This window comes from Hypanus sabinus, chromosome 2 (assembly GCF_030144855.1).
Source record: "Hypanus sabinus isolate sHypSab1 chromosome 2, sHypSab1.hap1, whole genome shotgun sequence".
Lineage (NCBI taxonomy): Eukaryota > Metazoa > Chordata > Chondrichthyes > Myliobatiformes > Dasyatidae > Hypanus > Hypanus sabinus.
Window position 1 is genome coordinate 104945154 of NC_082707.1, and position 21892 is coordinate 104967045.

The following is a 21892-nucleotide window of genomic DNA, read 5'->3' on the forward strand; positions in this document are numbered from 1 at the left end:
TCCATTGAGTTGAATGCATTACTTCATATTGAATTTATTCTGTTGTAACTTTGTGTACATGACTACTCAGGGTGATTTGGAACTGTATAGATATTGCATGTACAGTGCTCAGTACCATGGAATAATACAATGCAAGCTGAATTCAGTAACCTACCTGTTACCATTTACAGTGGAACAGCCATTGACTTGGTTTACTTCTGCAAAGGCTAAAGTTCCACTGTGTAGAGAAGGCAATGTTACTGAAAGTAACTTCTGGAGCATTGGTTGCACACTCATAAAATTGGTTGCTGACAACTCTAAATCATATGGTTAGTGTACAAACAATGTTTACTTCATGTTAGCAAATAGTAGTTATCAGCAAAATTGAACTGTACACACCATTGAGTTGAATGCGTTACTTTCTATTCAATGCATTCTGTAGTAACGCTGTGTACATGACTATTCAGTGTGATTTGGAACTGTATAGATATTGCATGTAGAGTGCTGAGTCCCATGGAATACTCCAATGCAAGCTGATTTTAGTAACCTACTTGTTACCATTTACAGTGGAACAGCCATTGACTTGGTTGACTTCTGTAAAGGCTAAAGTTCCACTTTGTAGAAAAGGTAATGTTACTGAAAGTAACTTCTGGAGCATAGGTAGCACACTCATAAAATTGGTTGCAGACAACTCTAAATCATATGGTTAGTGTACTAACAATGTTTACATCATGTTAGCACCTAGTTGTTATCAGCAAAATTGAACTGTACACTCCATTGAGTTGAATGCATTACTTCATATTCAATTTATTCTGTTGTAACTTTGTGTACATGACTACTCAGGGTGATTTGGAACTGTATATATATTGCGTGTACAGTGCTCAGTACCATGGAATAATACAATGCAAGCAGAATTCAGTAACCTACCTGTTACCATTTACAGTGGAACAGCCATTGACTTGGTTTACTTCTGCAAAGGCTAAAGTTCCACTGTGTAGAAAAGGTAATGTTACTGAAAGTAACTTCTGGAGCATAGGTAGCACACTCATAAAATTGGTTGCAGACAAGTCCAAATCATATGGTTAGTGTGCTAACATCGTTTACATCATGTTAGCACATAGTAGTTATCAGCTAAATACAACTGTACACTCTATTGAGTTGAATGCATTACTTTCTATTCAATGCATTCTGTGGTAAGGTTGTGTACATAACTACTCTGGGTCGTTTGGAACTGTATAGATATTGCATGTAGAGTGCTCAGTAGCATGGAATAATATAATGCAAGCTGAATTCAGTAACCTACCTGTTACCATTTACAGTGGAACAGCCATTGACTTGGTTTACTTCTGCAAAGGCTAAAGTTCCACTCTGTAGAGAAGGCAATGTTACTGAAAGTCACTTCTGGAGCATAGGTTGCACACTCATAAAATTGGTTGCTGACAACTCTAAATCATATGTTTAGTGTACAAACAATGTTTACATCATGTTAGCACATAGTAGTTATCAGCAAAATTGAACTGTACACACCATTGAGTTGAATGCATTACTTTCTATTCAATGCATTCTGTGGTAACCTTGTGTGCATAACTACTCAGGGTGATTTGGAACTGTATAGATATTGCATGTACAGTGCTCAGTACCATGGAATAATACAATGCAAGCTGAATTCAGTAACCTACCTGTTACCATTTACAGTGGAACAGACATTGACTTGGTTTACTTCTGCAAAGGCTAAAGTTCCACTGTGTAGAAAAGGTAATGTTACTGAAAGTAACTTCTGGAGCATAGGTAGCACACTCATAAAATAGGTTGCAGACAAGTCCAAATCATATGGTTAGTGAACAAACAATGTTTACATCATGTTAGCACATAGTAGTTATCAGCAAAATTGAACTGTAGACACCATTGAGTTGAATGCATTACTTTCGATTCAATGCATTCTGTGGTAACTTTGCGTACATGATTATTCAGTGTGATTTGGAACTGTATAGATATTGCATGCAGAGTGCTGAGTCCCATGGAATACTCCAATGCAAGCTTATTTCAGTAACCTACTTGTTACCATTTACTGTGGAACAGCCATTGACTTGGTTGACTTCTGTAAAGGCTAAAGTTCCACTGTGTAGAAAAGGTAATGTTACTGAAAGTAACTTCTGGAGCATAGGTAGCACACTCATAAAATTGGTTGCAGACAACTCTAAATCATAAGGTTAGTGTACTAACAATGTTTACATCATGTTAGCACCTAGTTGTTATCAGCAAAATTGAACTGTACACTCCATTGAGTTGAATGCATTACTTCATATTGAATTTATTCTGTTGTAACTTTGTGTACATGACTACTCAGGGTGATTTGGAACTGTATAGATATTGCATGTACAGTGCTCAGTACCATGGAATAATACAATGCAAGCTGAATTCAGTAACCTACCTGTTACCATTTACAGTGGAACAGCCATTGACTTGGTTTACTTCTGCAAAGGCTAAAGTTCCACTGTGTAGAGAAGGCAATGTTACTGAAAGTAACTTCTGGAGCATTGGTTGCACACTCATAAAATTGGTTGCTGACAACTCTAAATCATATGGTTAGTGTACAAACAATGTTTACTTCATGTTAGCAAATAGTAGTTATCAGCAAAATTGAACTGTACACACCATTGAGTTGAATGCGTTACTTTCTATTCAATGCATTCTGTAGTAACGCTGTGTACATGACTATTCAGTGTGATTTGGAACTGTATAGATATTGCATGTAGAGTGCTGAGTCCCAAGGAATACTCCAATGCAAGCTGATTTTAGTAACCTACTTGTTACCATTTACAGTGGAACAGCCATTGACTTGGTTGACTTCTGTAAAGGCTAAAGTTCCACTTTGTAGAAAAGGTAATGTTACTGAAAGTAACTTCTGGAGCATAGGTAGCACACTCATAAAATTGGTTGCAGACAACTCTAAATCATAAGGTTAGTGTACTAACAATGTTTACATCATGTTAGCACCTAGTTGTTATCAGCAAAATTGAACTGTACACTCCATTGAGTTGAATGCATTACTTCATATTGAATTTATTCTGTTGTAACTTTGTGTACATGACTACTCAGGGTGATTTGGAACTGTATAGATATTGCATGTACAGTGCTCAGTACCATGGAATAATACAATGCAAGCTGAATTCAGTAACCTACCTGTTACCATTTACAGTGGAACAGCCATTGACTTGGTTTACTTCTGCAAAGGCTAAAGTTCCACTCTGTAGAGAAGGCAATGTTACTGAAAGTCACTTCTGGAGCATTGGTTGCACACTCATAAAATTGGTTGCTGACAACTCTAAATCATATGGTTAGTGTACAAACAATGTTTACTTCATGTTAGCAAATAGTAGTTATCAGCAAAATTGAACTGTACACACCATTGAGTTGAATGCGTTACTTTCTATTCAATGCATTCTGTAGTAACGCTGTGTACATGACTATTCAGTGTGATTTGGAACTGTATAGATATTGCATGTAGAGTGCTGAGTCCCATGGAATACTCCAATGCAAGCTGATTTTAGTAACCTACTTGTTACCATTTACAGTGGAACAGCCATTGACTTGGTTTACTTCTGCAAAGGCTAAAGTTCCACTGTGTAGAAAAGGTAATGTTACTGAAAGTAACTTCTGGAGCATAGGTAGCACACTCATAAAATTGGTTGCAGACAAGTCCAAATCATATGGTTAGTGTGCTAACATCGTTTACATCATGTTAGCACATAGTAGTTATCAGCTAAATACAACTGTACACTCTATTGAGTTGAATGCATTACTTTCTATTCAATGCATTCTGTGGTAAGGTTGTGTACATAACTACTCTGGGTGGTTTGGAACTGTATAGATATTGCATGTAGAGTGCTCAGTACCATGGAATAATATAATGCAAGCTGAATTCAGTAACCTACCTGTTACCATTTACAGTGGAACAGCCATTGACTTGGTTTACTTCTGCAAAGGCTAAAGTTCCACTCTGTAGAGAAGGCAATGTTACTGAAAGTCACTTCTGGAGCATAGGTTGCACACTCATAAAATTGGTTGCTGACAACTCTAAATCATATGTTTAGTGTACAAACAATGTTTACATCATGTTAGCACCTAGTTGTTATCAGCAAAATTGAACTGTACACTCCATTGAGTGGAATGCATTACTTCATATTGAATTTATTCTGTTGTAACTTTGTGTACATGACTACTCAGGGTGATTTGGAACTGTATAGATATTGCATGTACAGTGCTCAGTACCATGGAATAATACAATGCAAGCTGAATTCAGTAACCTACCTGTTACCATTTACAGTGGAACAGCCATTGACTTGGTTTACTTCTGCAAAGGCTAAAGTTCCACTGTGTAGAGAAGGCAATGTTACTGAAAGTAACTTCTGGAGCATTGGTTGCACACTCATAAAATTGGTTGCTGACAACTCTAAATCATATGGTTAGTGTACAAACAATGTTTACTTCATGTTAGCAAATAGTAGTTATCAGCAAAATTGAACTGTACACACCATTGAGTTGAATGCGTTACTTTCTATTCAATGCATTCTGTAGTAACGCTGTGTACATGACTATTCAGTGTGATTTGGAACTGTATAGATATTGCATGTAGAGTGCTGAGTCCCATGGAATACTCCAATGCAAGCTGATTTTAGTAACCTACTTGTTACCATTTACAGTGGAACAGCCATTGACTTGGTTGACTTCTGTAAAGGCTAAAGTTCCACTTTGTAGAAAAGGTAATGTTACTGAAAGTAACTTCTGGAGCATAGGTAGCACACTCATAAAATTGGTTGCAGACAACTCTAAATCATAAGGTTAGTGTACTAACAATGTTTACATCATGTTAGCACCTAGTTGTTATCAGCAAAATTGAACTGTACACTCCATTGAGTTGAATGCATTACTTCATATTGAATTTATTCTGTTGTAACTTTGTGTACATGACTACTCAGGGTGATTTGGAACTGTATAGATATTGCATGTACAGTGCTCAGTACCATGGAATAATACAATGCAAGCTGAATTCAGTAACCTACCTGTTACCATTTACAGTGGAACAGCCATTGACTTGGTTTACTTCTGCAAAGGCTAAAGTTCCACTGTGTAGAGAAGGCAATGTTACTGAAAGTAACTTCTGGAGCATTGGTTGCACACTCATAAAATTGGTTGCTGACAACTCAAAATCATATGGTTAGTGTACAAACAATGTTTACTTCATGTTAGCAAATAGTAGTTATCAGCAAAATTGAACTGTACACACCATTCAGTTGAATGCGTTACTTTCTATTCAATGCATTCTGTAGTAACGCTGTGTACATGACTATTCAGTGTGATTTGGAACTGTATAGATATTGCATGTAGAGTGCTGAGTCCCATGGAATACTCCAATGCAAGCTGATTTTAGTAACCTACTTGTTACCATTTACAGTGGAACAGCCATTGACTTGGTTTACTTCTGCAAAGGCTAAAGTTCCACTGTGTAGAAAAGGTAATGTTACTGAAAGTAACTTCTGGAGCATAGGTAGCACACTCATAAAATTGGTTGCAGACAAGTCCAAATCATATGGTTAGTAAACAAACAATGTTTACATCATGTTATCACATAGTAGTTATCAGCAAAATTGAACTGTAGACACCATTGAGTTGAATGCATTACTTTCGATTCAATGCATTCTGTGGTAACTTTGCGTACATGACTATTCAGTGTGATTTGGAACTGTATAGATATTGCATGTAGAGTGCTCAGTACCATGAAATAATACAATGCAAGCTGAATTCAGTAACCTACCTGTTACCATTTGCAGTGGAACAGACATTGACTTGGTTTACTTCTGCAAAGGCTGAAGGTCCACTGTGCAGAGAAGGCAATGTTACTGAAAGTAACTTCTGGAGCAAAGGTTGCACACTCATAAAATTGGTTGCTGACAACTCTAAATCATATGGTTAGTGTACAAACAATGCTTACATCATGTTAGCACATAGTAGTTATCAGCAAAATTGAACTGTATACACCATTGAGTTGAATGCATTACTTTCTATTCAATGCATTCTGTGGTAACGTTGTGTACATGACTATTCAGTGTGACTTGGAACTGTATAGATATTGCATGTAGAGTGCTGAGTCCCATGGAATACACCAATGCAAGCTTATTTCAGTAACCTACTTGTTACCATTTACTGTGGAACAGCCATTGACTTGGTTGACTTCTGTAAAGGCTAAAGTTCCACTGTGTAGAAAACGTAATGTTACTGAAAGTAACTTCTGGAGCATAGGTAGCACACTCATAAAATTGGTTGCAGACAACTCTAAATCATAAGGTTAGTGTACTAACAATGTTTACATCATGTTAGCACCTAGTTGTTATCAGCAAAATTGAACTGTACACTCCATTGAGTTGAATGCATTACTTCATATTGAATTTATTCTGTTGTAACTTTGTGTACATGACTACTCAGGGTGATTTGGAACTGTATAGATATTGCATGTACAGTGCTCAGTACCATGGAATAATACAATGCAAGCTGAATTCAGTAACCTACCTGTTACCATTTACAGTGGAACAGCCATTGACTTGGTTTACTTCTGCAAAGGCTAAAGTTCCACTGTGTAGAGAAGGCAATGTTACTGAAAGTAACTTCTGGAGCATTGGTTGCACACTCATAAAATTGGTTGCTGACAACTCAAAATCATATGGTTAGTGTACAAACAATGTTTACTTCATGTTAGCAAATAGTAGTTATCAGCAAAATTGAACTGTACACACCATTCAGTTGAATGCGTTACTTTCTATTCAATGCATTCTGTAGTAACGCTGTGTACATGACTATTCAGTGTGATTTGGAACTGTATAGATATTGCATGTAGAGTGCTGAGTCCCATGGAATACTCCAATGCAAGCTGATTTTAGTAACCTACTTGTTACCATTTACAGTGGAACAGCCATTGACTTGGTTTACTTCTGCAAAGGCTAAAGTTCCACTGTGTAGAAAAGGTAATGTTACTGAAAGTAACTTCTGGAGCATAGGTAGCACACTCATAAAATTGGTTGCAGACAAGTCCAAATCATATGGTTAGTAAACAAACAATGTTTACATCATGTTAGCACATAGTAGTTATCAGCAAAATTGAACTGTAGACACCATTGAGTTGAATGCATTACTTTCGATTCAATGCATTCTGTGGTAACTTTGCGTACATGACTATTCAGTGTGATTTGGAACTGTATAGATATTGCATGTAGAGTGCTCAGTACCATGAAATAATACAATGCAAGCTGAATTCAGTAACCTACCTGTTACCATTTGCAGTGGAACAGACATTGACTTGGTTTACTTCTGCAAAGGCTGAAGGTCCACTGTGTAGAGAAGGCAATGTTACTGAAAGTAACTTCTGGAGCAAAGGTTGCACACTCATAAAATTGGTTGCTGACAACTCTAAATCATATGGTTAGTGTACCAACAATGCTTACATCATGTTAGCACATAGTAGTTATCAGCAAAATTGAACTGTATACACCATTGAGTTGAATGCATTACTTTCTATTCAATGCATTCTGTGGTAACGTTGTGTACATGACTATTCAGTGTGACTTGGAACTGTATAGATATTGCATGTAGAGTGCTGAGTCCCATGGAATACACCAATGCAAGCTTATTTCAGTAACCTACTTGTTACCATTTACTGTGGAACAGCCATTGACTTGGTTGACTTCTGTAAAGGCTAAAGTTCCACTGTGTAGAAAAGGTAATGTTACTGAAAGTAACTTCTGGAGCATAGGTAGCACACTCATAAAATTGGTTGCAGACAACTCTAAATCATAAGGTTAGTGTACTAACAATGTTTACATCATGTTAGCACCTAGTTGTTATCAGCAAAATTGAACTGTACACTCCATTGAGTTGAATGCATTACTTCATATTGAATTTATTCTTTTGTAACTTTGTGTACATGACTACTCAGGGTGATTTGGAACTGTATAGATATTGCATGTACAGTGCTCAGTACCATGGAATAATACAATGCAAGCTGAATTCAGTAACCTACCTGTTACCATTTACAGTGGAACAGCCATTGACTTGGTTTACTTCTGCAAAGGCTAAAGTTCCACTGTGTAGAGAAGGCAATGTTACTGAAAGTAACTTCTGGAGCATTGGTTGCACACTCATAAAATTGGTTGCTGACAACTCAAAATCATATGGTTAGTGTACAAACAATGTTTACTTCATGTTAGCAAATAGTAGTTATCAGCAAAATTGAACTGTACACACCATTCAGTTGAATGCGTTACTTTCTATTCAATGCATTCTGTAGTAACGCTGTGTACATGACTATTCAGTGTGATTTGGAACTGTATAGATATTGCATGTAGAGTGCTGAGTCCCATGGAATACTCCAATGCAAGCTGATTTTAGTAACCTACTTGTTACCATTTACAGTGGAACAGCCATTGACTTGGTTTACTTCTGCAAAGGCTAAAGTTCCACTGTGTAGAAAAGGTAATGTTACTGAAAGTAACTTCTGGAGCATAGGTAGCACACTCATAAAATTGGTTGCAGACAAGTCCAAATCATATGGTTAGTGTGCTAACATCGTTTACATCATGTTAGCACATAGTAGTTATCAGCTAAATACAACTGTACACTCTATTGAGTTGAATGCATTACTTTCTATTCAATGCATTCTGTGGTAAGGTTGTGTACATAACTACTCTGGGTGGTTTGGAACTGTATAGATATTGCATGTAGAGTGCTCAGTACCATGGAATAATATAATGCAAGCTGAATTCAGTAACCTACCTGTTACCATTTACAGTGGAACAGCCATTGACTTGGTTTACTTCTGCAAAGGCTAAAGTTCCACTCTGTAGAGAAGGCAATGTTACTGAAAGTCACTTCTGGAGCATAGGTTGCACACTCATAAAATTGGTTGCTGACAACTCTAAATCATATGTTTAGTGTACAAACAATGTTTACATCATGTTAGCACATAGTAGTTATCAGCAAAATTGAACTGTACACACCATTGAGTTGAATGCATTACTTTCTATTCAATGCATTCTGTGGTAACCTTGTGTGCATAACTACTCAGGGTGATTTGGAACTGTATAGATATTGCATGTACAGTGCTCAGTACCATGGAATAATAGAATGCAAGCTGAATTCAGTAACCTACCTGTTACCATTTACAGTGGAACAGACATTGACTTGGTTTACTTCTGCAAAGGCTAAAGTTCCACTGTGTAGAAAAGGTAATGTTACTGAAAGTAACTTCTGGAGCATAGGTAGCACACTCATAAAATTGGTTGCAGACAAGTCCAAATCATATGGTTAGTAAACAAACAATGTTTACATCATGTTAGCACATAGTAGTTATCAGCAAAATTGAACTGTAGACACCATTGAGTTGAATGCATTACTTCATATTCAATTTATTCTGTTGTAACTTTGTGTACATGACTACTTAGGGTGATTTGGAACTGTATATATATTGCATGTACAGTGCTCAGTACCATGGAATAATACAATGCAAGCTGAATTCAGTAACCTACCTGTTACCATTTACAGTGGAACAGACATTGACTTGGTTTACTTCTGCAAAGGCTAAAGTTCCACTGTGTAGAAAAGTTAATGTTACTGAAAGTAACTTCTGGAGCATAGGTAGCACACTCATAAAATTGGTTGCAGACAAGTGCAAATCATATGGTTAGTGTGCTAACATCGTTTACATCATGTTAGCACATAGTAGTTATCAGCTAAATACAACTGTACACTCCATTGAGTTGAATGCATGACTTTCTATTCAATGCATTCTGTGGTAAGGTTGTGTACATAACTACTCTGGGTGGTTTGGAACTGTATAGATATTGCATGTAGAGTGCTCAGTAACATGGAATAATATAATGCAAGCTGAATTCAGTAACCTACCTGTTACCATTTACAGTGGAACAGCCATTGGCTTGGTTTACTTATAGTTATTGCATGTACAGTGCTCAGTACCATGGAATAATACAATGCAAGCTGAATTCAGTAACCTACCTGTTACCATTTACAGTGGAACAGCCATTGACTTGGTTTACTTCTGCAAAGGCTAAAGTTCCACTGTGTAGAGAAGGCAATGTTACTGAAAGTAACTTCTGGAGCAAAGGTAGCACACTCATAAAATTGGTTGCTGACAACTCTAAATCATATGGTTAATGTACAAACAATGCTTACATCATGTTAGCACATAGTAGTTATCAGCAAAATTGAACTGTAGACACCATTGAGTTGAATGCATTACTTTCTATTCAATGCATTCTGTGGTAACGTTGTGTACATGACTATTCAGTGTGATTTGGAACTGTATAGATATTGCATGTAGAGTGCTGAGTCCCATGGAATACTCCAATGCAAGCTTATTTCAGTAACCTACTTGTTACCATTTACTGTGGAACAGCCATTGACTTGGTTGACTTCTGTAAAGGCTAAAGTTCCACTGTGTAGAAAAGGTAATGTTACTGAAAGTAACTTCTGGAGCATAGGTAGCACACTCATAAAATTGGTTGCAGACCACTCTAAATCATAAGGTTAGTGTACTAACAATGTTTACATCATGTTAGCACCTAGTTGTTATCAGCAAAATTGAACTGTACACTCCATTGAGTTGAATGCATTCATTCATATTGAATTTATTCTGTTGTAACTTTGTGTACATGACTACTCAGGGTGATTTGGAACTGTATAGATATTGCATGTACAGTGCTCAGTACCATGGAATAATACAATGCAAGCTGAATTCAGTAACCTACCTGTTACCATTTACAGTGGAACAGCCATTGACTTGGTTTACTTCTGCAAAGGCTAAAGTTCCACTGTGTAGAGAAGGGAATGTTACTGAAAGTAACTTCTGGAGCATTGGTTGCACACTCATAAAATTGGTTGCTGACAACTCTAAATCATATGGTTAGTGAACAAACAATGTTTACATCATGTTAGCACATAGTAGTTATCAGCAAAATTGAACTGTAGACACCATTGAGTTGAATGCATTACTTTCGATTCAGTGCATTCTGTGGTAACTTTGCGTACATGACTATTCAGTGTGATTTGGAACTGTATAGATATTGCATGTAGAGTGCTCAGTACCAAGGAATACTCCAATGCAAGCGGAATTCAGTAACCTACCTGTTACCATTTGCAGTGGAACAGACATTGACTTGGTTTACTTCTGCAAAGGCTAAAGTTCCACTGTGTAGAGAAGGGAATGTTACTGAAAGTAACTTCTGGAGCAAAGGTTGCACTCTCATAAAATTGGTTGCTGACAACTCTAAATCATATGGTTAGTGTACAAACAATGCATACATCATGTTAGCACATAGTAGTTATCAGCAAAATTGAACTGTAGACACCATTGAGTTGAATGCATTACTTTCTATTCAATGCATTCTGTGGTAACGTTGTGTACATGACTATTCAGTGTGATTTGGAACTGTATAGATATTGCATGTAGAGTGCTGAGTCCCATGGAATACTCCAATGCAAGCTTATTTCAGTAACCTACTTGTTACCATTTACTGTGGAACAGCCATTGACTTGGTTGACTTCTGTAAAGGCTAAAGTTCCACTGTGTAGAAAAGGTAATATTACTGAAAGTAACTTCTGTAGCATAGGTAGCACACTCATAAAATTGGTTGCAGACAACTCTAAATCATATGGTTAGTGTACTAACAATGTTTATATCATGTTAGCACCTAGTTGTTATCAGCAAAATTGAACTGTACACTCCATTGAGTTGAATGCATTACTTCATATTCAATTTATTCTGTTGTAACTTTGTGTACATGACTACTCAGGGTGATTTGGAACTGTATACATATTGCATGTACAGTGCTCAGTACCATGGAATAATACAATGCAAGCTGAATTCAGTAACCTACCTGTTACCATTTACAGTGGAACAGAGATTGACTTGGTTTACTTCTGCAAAGGCTAAAGTTCCACTGTGTAGAGAAGGTAATGTTACTGAAAGTAACTTCTGGAGCATAGGTAGCACACTCATAAAATTGGTTGCAGACAAGTCCAAATCATATGGTTAGTGTGCTAACATTGTTTACATCATGTTAGCACATAGTAGTTATCAGCTAAATAGAACTGTACACTCCATTGAGTTGAATGCATTACTTTCTATTCAATGCATTCTGTGGCAAGGTTGTGTACATAACTACTCTGGGTGATTTGGAACTGTATAGATATTGCATGTAGAGTGCTCAGTACCATGGAATAATATAATGCAAGCTGAATTCAGTAACCTACCTGTTACCATTTACAGTGGAACAGCCATTGACTTGGTTTACTTCTGCAAAGGCTAAAGTTCCACTGTGTAGAGAAGGCAATGTTACTGAACGTCACTTCTGGAGCATAGGTTGCACACACATAAAATTGGTTGCTGACAACTCTAAATCGTATGTTTAGTGTACAAACAATGTTTACATCATGTTAGCACATAGTAGTTATCAGCAAAATTGAACTGTACACACCATTGAGTTGAATTCATTACTTTCTATTCAATGCATTCTGTGGTAACCTTGTGTGCATAACTATTCAGGGTGATTTGGAACTGTACAGATATTGCATGTACAGTGCTCAGTACCATGGAATAATACAATGCAAGCTGAATTCAGTAACCTACCTGTTACCATTTACAGTGGAACAAACATTGACTTGGTTTACTTCTGCAAAGGCTAAAGTTCCACTGTGTAGAAAAGGTAATGTTACTGAAAGTAACTTCCGGAGCATAGGTAGCAAACTCATAAAATTGGTTGCAGACAAGTCCAAATCATATGGTTAGTTTGCTAACATCGTTTACATCATGTTAGCACATAGTAGTTATCAGCTAAATAGAACTGTACACTCCATTGAGTTGAATGCAATACTTTCTATTCAATGCATTCTGTGGTAAGGTTGTGTACATAACTACTCTGGGTGGTTTGGAACTGTATAGATATTGCATGTAGAGTGCTCAGTACCATGGAATAATATAATGCAAGCTGAATTCAGTAACCTACCTGTTACCATTTACAGTGGAACAGCCATTGACTTGGTTTACTTCTGCAAATGCTAAAGTTCCACTGTGTAGAGAAGGCAATGTTACTGAAAGTAACTTCTGGAGCATAGGTTGCACACTCATAAAATTGGTTGCTGACAACTCTAAATCATATGGGTAGTGTACAAACAATGTTTACATCATGTTAGCACATAGTAGTTATCAGCAAAATTGAGCTGTACACACCATTGAGTTGAATGCATTACTTTCTGTTCAATGCATTCTGTGGTAACGTTGTGTACATGACTATTCAGTGTGATTTGGAACTGTATAGATATTGCATGTAGAGTGCTCAGTACCATGGAATACTCCAATGCAAGCTGATTTTAGTAACCTACTTGTTACCATTTACAGTGGAACAGCCATTGACTTGGTTTACTTCTGTAAAGGCTAAAGTTCCACTGTGTAGAAAAGGTAATGTTACTGAAAGTAACTTCTGGAGCATAGGTAGCACACTCATAAAATTGGTTGCAGACAACTCTAAATCATATGGTTAGTGTACAAACAATGTTTACATCATGTTAGCACATAGTAGGTATCAGCAAAATTGAACTGTATACACCATTGAGTTGAATGCATTACTTTCTATTCAATGCATTCTGTGGTAACCTTGTGTGCATAACTACTCAGGGTGATTTGGAACTGTATAGATATTGCATGTACAGTGCTCAGTACCATGGAATAATACAATGCAAGCTGAATTCAGTAACCTACCTGTTACGATTTACAGTGGAACAGACATTGACTTGGTTTACTTCTGCAAAGGCTAAAGTTCCACTGTGTAGAAAAGGTAATGTTACTGAAAGTAACTTCTGGAGCATAGGTAGCACACTCATAAAATTGGTTGCAGACAAGTCCAAATCATATGGTTAGTGTGCTAACAATGTTTACATCATGTTAGCACATAGTAGTTATCAGCAAAATTGAACTGTACACACCATTGAGTTGAATGCATTACTTTCTATTCAATGCATTCTCTGGTAACCTTGTGTACATAACTACTCAGGGTGATTTGGAACTGTATAGATATTGCATGTACAGTGCTCAGTACCATGGAATAATACAATGCAAGCTGAATTCAGTAACCTACCTGTTACCATTTACAGTGGAACAGCCATTGACTTGGTTTACTTCTGCAAAGGCTAAAGTTCCACTGTGTAGAGAAGGCAATGTTACTGAAAGTAACTTCTGGAGCATAGGTCGCACACTCATAAAATTGGTTGCTGACAACTCTAAATCATATGGTTAGTGTAGAAACAATCTTTACTTCATGTTAGCACATAGTAGTTATCAGCAAAATTGAGCTGTACACACCATTGAGTTGAATGCATTACTTTCTGTTCAATGCATTCTGTGGTAACTTTGCGTACATGACTATTCAGTTTGATTTGGAACTGTATAGATATTGCATGTAGAGTGCTCAGTACCATGGAATACTCCAATGCAAGCGGAATTCAGTAACCTACCTGTTACCATTTGCAGTGGAACAGCCATTTACTTGGTTTACTTCTGCAAAGGCTAAAGTTCCACTGTGTAGAGAAGGCAATGCTACTGAAAGTAACTTCTGGAGCAAAGGTTGCACACTCATAAAATTGGTTGCTGACAACTCTAAATCATATGGTTAGTGTACAAACAATGTTTACATCATGTTAGCACATAGTAGTTATCAGCAAAATTGAACTGTAGACACCATTGAGTTGAATGCATTACTTTCTATTCAATGCATTCTCTGGTAACCTTGTGTACATAACTACTCAGGGTGATTTGGAACTGTATAGATATTGCATGTACAGTGCTCAGTACCATGGAATAATACAATGCAAGCTGAATTCAGTAACCTACCTGTTACCATTTACAGTGGAACAGCCATTGACTTGGTTTACTTCTGCAAAGGCTAAAGTTCCACTGTGTAGAGAAGGCAATGTTACTGAAAGTAACTTCTGGATCATAGGTTGCACACTCATAAAATTGGTTGCTGACAACTCTAAATCATATGGTTAGTGTACAAACAATGTTTACATCATGTTAGCACATAGTAGGTATCAGCAAAATTGAACTGTACACACCATTGAGTTGAATGCATCACTTTCTATTCAATGCATTCAGTGGTAACCTTGTGTACATAACTACTTAGGATGATTTGGAACTGTATAGATATGGCATGTACCGTGCTCAGTACCATGGAATAATAGAATGCAAGCTGAATTCAGTAACCTACCTGTTACCATTTACAGTGGAACAGCCATTGAGTTGGTTTACTTCTGCAAAGGCTAAAGTTCCACTGTGTAGAGAAGGCAATGTTACTGAAAGTAACTTCTGCAGCATAGGTTGCACACTCATAAAATTGGTTGCTGACAACTCTAAATCCTATGGTTAGTGTACAAACAATGTTTACATCATGTTAGCACATAGTAGTTATCAGCAAAATTGAACTGTACACACCATTGAGTTGAATGCATTACTTTCTATTCAATGCATTCTCTGGTAACCTTGTGTACATAACTACTCAGGGTGATTTGGAACTGTATAGATATTGCATGTACAGTGCTCAGTACCATGGAATAATACAATGCAAGCTGAATTCAGTAACCTACCTGTTACGATTTACAGTGGAACAGACATTGACTTGGTTTACTTCTGCAAAGGCTAAAGTTCCACTGTGTAGAGAAGGCAATGTTACTGAAAGTAACTTCTGGAGCATAGGTCGCACACTCATAAAATTGGTTGCTGACAACTCTAAATCATATGGTTAGTGTAGAAACAATCTTTACTTCATGTTAGCACATAGTAGTTATCAGCAAAATTGAGCTGTACACACCATTGAGTTGAATGCATTACTTTCTGTTCAATGCATTCTGTGGTAACTTTGCGTACATGACTACTCAGGGTGATTTGGAACTGTATAGATATTGCATGTACAGTGCTCAGTACCATGGAATAATACAATGCAAGCTGAATTCAGTAACCTACCTGTTACGATTTACAGTGGAACAGACATTGACTTGGTTTACTTCTGCAAAGGCTAAAGTTCCACTGTGTAGAAAAGGTAATGTTACTGAAAGTAACTTCTGGAGCATAGGTAGCACACTCATAAAATTGGTTGCAGACAAGTCCAAATCATATGGTTAGTGTGCTAACAATGTTTACATCATGTTAGCACATAGTAGTTATCAGCAAAATTGAACTGTACACACCATTGAGTTGAATGCATTACTTTCTATTCAATGCATTCTCTGGTAACCTTGTGCACATAACTACTCAGGGTGATTTGGAACTGTATAGATATTGCATGTACAGTGCTCAGTACCATGGAATAATACAATGCAAGCTAAATTCAGTAACCTACCTGTTACCATTTACAGTGGAACAGCCATTGACTTGGTTTACTTCTGCAAAGGCTAAAGTTCCACTGTGTAGAGAAGGCAATGTTACTGAAAGTAACTTCTGGAGCATAGGTCGCACACTCATAAAATTGGTTGCTGACAACTCTAAATCATATGGTTAGTGTAGAAACAATCTTTACTTCATGTTAGCACATAGTAGTTATCAGCAAAATTGAGCTGTACACACCATTGAGTTGAATGCATTACTTTCTGTTCAATGCATTCTGTGGTAACTTTGCGTACATGACTATTCAGTGTGATTTGGAACTGTATAGATATTGCATGTAGAGTGCTCAGTACCATGGAATACTCCAATGCAAGCGGAATTCAGTAACCTACCTGTTACCATTTGCAGTGGAACAGCCATTGACTTGGTTTACTTCTGCAAAGGCTAAAGTTCCACTGTGTAGAGAAGGAAATGCTACTGAAAGTAACTTCTGGAGCAAAGGTTGCACACTCATAAAATTGGTTGCTGACAACTCTAAATCATATGGTTAGTGTACAAACAATGTTTACATCATGTTAGCACATAGTAGTTATCAGCAAAATTGAACTGTACACACCATTGAGTTGAATGCATTACTTTCTATTCAATGCATTCTCTGGTAACCTTGTGTACATAACTACTCAGGGTGATTTGGAACTGTATAGATATTGCATGTACAGTGCTCAGTACCATGGAATAATACAATGCAAGCTGAATTCAGTAACCTACCTGTTACGATTTACAGTGGAACAGACATTGACTTGGTTTACTTCTGCAAAGGCTAAAGTTCCACTGTGTAGAGAAGGCAATGTTACTGAAAGTAACTTCTGGAGCATAGGTCGCACACTCATAAAATTGGTTGCTGACAACTCTAAATCATATGGTTAGTGTAGAAACAATCTTTACTTCATGTTAGCACATAGTAGTTATCAGCAAAATTGAGCTGTACACACCATTGAGTTGAATGCATTACTTTCTGTTCAATGCATTCTGTGGTAACTTTGCGTACATGACTACTCAGGGTGATTTGGAACTGTATAGATATTGCATGTACAGTGCTCAGTACCATGGAATAATACAATGCAAGCTGAATTCAGTAACCTACCTGTTACGATTTACAGTGGAACAGACATTGACTTGGTTTACTTCTGCAAAGGCTAAAGTTCCACTGTGTAGAAAAGGTAATGTTACTGAAAGTAACTTCTGGAGCATAGGTAGCACACTCATAAAATTGGTTGCAGACAAGTCCAAATCATATGGTTAGTGTGCTAACAATGTTTACATCATGTTAGCACATAGTAGTTATCAGCAAAATTGAACTGTACACACCATTGAGTTGAATGCATTACTTTCTATTCAATGCATTCTCTGGTAACCTTGTGCACATAACTACTCAGGGTGATTTGGAACTGTATAGATATTGCATGTACAGTGCTCAGTACCATGGAATAATACAATGCAAGCTAAATTCAGTAACCTACCTGTTACCATTTACAGTGGAACAGCCATTGACTTGGTTTACTTCTGCAAAGGCTAAAGTTCCACTGTGTAGAGAAGGCAATGTTACTGAAAGTAACTTCTGGAGCATAGGTCGCACACTCATAAAATTGGTTGCTGACAACTCTAAATCATATGGTTAGTGTAGAAACAATCTTTACTTCATGTTAGCACATAGTAGTTATCAGCAAAATTGAGCTGTACACACCATTGAGTTGAATGCATTACTTTCTGTTCAATGCATTCTGTGGTAACTTTGCGTACATGACTATTCAGTGTGATTTGGAACTGTATAGATATTGCATGTAGAGTGCTCAGTACCATGGAATACTCCAATGCAAGCGGAATTCAGTAACCTACCTGTTACCATTTGCAGTGGAACAGCCATTGACTTGGTTTACTTCTGCAAAGGCTAAAGTTCCACTGTGTAGAGAAGGAAATGCTACTGAAAGTAACTTCTGGAGCAAAGGTTGCACACTCATAAAATTGGTTGCTGACAACTCTAAATCATATGGTTAGTGTACAAACAATGTTTACATCATGTTAGCACATAGTAGTTATCAGCAAAATTGAACTGTAGACACCATTGAGTTGAATGCATTACTTTCTATTCAATGCATTCTCTGGTAACCTTGTGTACATAACTACTCAGGGTGATTTGGAACTGTATAGATATTGCATGTACAGTGCTCAGTACCATGGAATAATACAATGCAAGCTGAATTCAGTAACCTACCTGTTACCATTTACAGTGGAACAGCCATTGACTTGGTTTACTTCTGCAAAGGCTAAAGTTCCACTGTGTAGAGAAGGCAATGTTACTGAAAGTAACTTCTGGATCATAGGTTGCACACTCATAAAATTGGTTGCTGACAACTCTAAATCATATGGTTAGTGTACAAACAATGTTTACATCATGTTAGCACATAGTAGGTATCAGCAAAATTGAACTGTACACACCATTGAGTTGAATGCATCACTTTCTATTCAATGCATTCAGTGGTAACCTTGTGTACATAACTACTTAGGATGATTTGGAACTGTATAGATATGGCATGTACCGTGCTCAGTACCATGGAATAATAGAATGCAAGCTGAATTCAGTAACCTACCTGTTACCATTTACAGTGGAACAGCCATTGAGTTGGTTTACTTCTGCAAAGGCTAAAGTTCCACTGTGTAGAGAAGGCAATGTTACTGAAAGTAACTTCTGCAGCATAGGTTGCACACTCATAAAATTGGTTGCTGACAACTCTAAATCATATGGTTAGTGTACAAACAATGTTTACATCATGTTAGCACATAGTAGTTATCAGCAAAATTGAACTGTACACACCATTGAGTTGAATGCATTACTTTCTATTCAATGCATTCTCTGGTAACCTTGTGTACATAACTACTCAGGGTGATTTGGAACTGTATAGATATTGCATGTACAGTGCTCAGTACCATGGAATAATACAATGCAAGCTGAATTCAGTAACCTACCTGTTACGATTTACAGTGGAACAGACATTGACTTGGTTTACTTCTGCAAAGGCTAAAGTTCCACTGTGTAGAGAAGGCAATGTTACTGAAAGTAACTTCTGGAGCATAGGTCGCACACTCATAAAATTGGTTGCTGACAACTCTAAATCATATGGTTAGTGTAGAAACAATCTTTACTTCATGTTAGCACATAGTAGTTATCAGCAAAATTGAGCTGTACACACCATTGAGTTGAATGCATTACTTTCTGTTCAATGCATTCTGTGGTAACTTTGCGTACATGACTATTCAGTGTGATTTGGAACTGTATAGATATTGCATGTAGAGTGCTCAGTACCATGGAATACAATGCAAGCGGAATTCAGTAACCTACCTGTTACCATTTGCAGTGTAACAGCCATTGACTTGGTTTACTTCTGCAAAGGCTAAAGTTCCACTGTGTAGAGAAGGCAATGTTACTGAAAGTAACTTCTGGAGCAAAGGTTGCACACTCATAAAATTGGTTGCTGACAACTCTAAATCATATGGTTAGTGTACAAACAATGTTTACATCATGTTAGCACATAGTAGTTATCAGCAAAATTGAACTGTAGACACCATTGAGTTGAATGCATTACTTTCTATTCAATGCATTCTCTGGTAACCTTGTGTACATAACTACTCAGGGTGATTTGGAACTGTATAGATATTGCATGTACAGTGCTCAGTACCATGGAATAATACAATGCAAGCTGAATTCAGTAACCTACCTGTTACCATTTACAGTGGAACAGCCATTGACTTGGTTTACTTCTGCAAAGGCTAAAGTTCCACTGTGTAGAGAAGGCAATGTTACTGAAAGTAACTTCTGGATCATAGGTTGCACACTCATAAAATTGGTTGCTGACAACTCTAAATCATATGGTTAGTGTACAAACAATGTTTACATCATGTTAGCACATAGTAGGTATCAGCAAAATTGAACTGTACACACCATTGAGTTGAATGCATCACTTTCTATTCAATGCATTCTCTGGTAACCTTGTGTGCCTAACTACTCAGGGTGATTTGGAAGTGTATAGATATTGCATGTAGAGTGCTCAGTACCATGGAATACTCCAATGCAAGCTGAATTCAGTAACCTACCTGTTACCATTTACAGTGGAACAGACATTGACTTGGTTTACTTCTGCAAAGGCTAAAGTTCCACTGTGTAGAAAAGGTAATGTTACCGAAAGTAACTTCTGGAGCATAGGTAGCACACTCATAAAATTGGTTGCAGACAAGTCCAAATCATATGGTTAGTGTGCTAACATCATTTACATCATGTTAGCACATAGTAGTTATCAGCAAAATTGAACTGTACACACCATTGAGTTGAATGCATCACTTTCTATTCAATGCATTCAGTGGTAACCTTGTGTACATAACTACTTAGGATGATTTGGAACTGTATAGATATGGCATGTACCGTGCTCAGTACCATGGAATAATACAATGCAAGCTGAATTCAGTAACCTACCTGTTACCATTTACAGTGGAACAGCCATTGACTTGGTTTACTTCTGCAAAGGCTAAAGTTCCACTGTGTAGAGAAGGCAATGTTACTGAAAGTAACTTCTGGAGCATAGGTTGCACACTCATGAAATTGGTTGCTGACAACTCTAAATCATATGGTTAGTGTACAAACAATGTTTACTTCATGTTAGCACATAGTAGTTATCAGCACAATTGAAGCATTACTTTCTATTCAATGCATTCTGTCGTAACCTTGTGTGCATAACTACTCAGGGTGATTTTTAACTGTATAGATATTGCATGTAGAGTGCTGAGTCCCATGGAATACTCCAATGCAAGCTGATTTCAGTAACCTACTTGTTACCAGTTACAGTGGAACAGCCATTGACTTGGTTGACTTCTGTAAAGGCTAAAGTTCCACTGTGTAGAAAAGGTAATGTTACTGAAAGTAACTTCTGGAGCATAGGTAGCACACTCATAAAATTGGTTGCAGACAACTCTAAATCATATGGTTAGTGTACTAACAATGTTTACATCATGTTAGCACCTAGTTGTTATCAGCAAAATTGAACTGGACACTCCATTGAGTTGAATGCATTACTTCATATTCAATTTATTATGTTGTAACTTTGTGTACATGACTACTCAGGGTGATTTGGAACTGTATAGATATTGCATGTAGAGTGCTCAGTACAATGGAATAATATAATGCAAGCTGAATTCAGTAACCTACCTGTTACCATTTACAGTGGAACAGCCATTGACTTGGTTTACTTCTGCAAAGGCTAAAGTTCCGCTGTGTAGAGAAGGCAATGTTACTGAAAGTAACTTCTGGAGCATAGGTAGCACACTCATAAAATTGGTTGCTGACAACTCTAAATCATATGGTTAGTGTACAAACAATGTTTACATCATGTTAGCACATAGTAGTTATCAGCAAAATTGAACTGTACA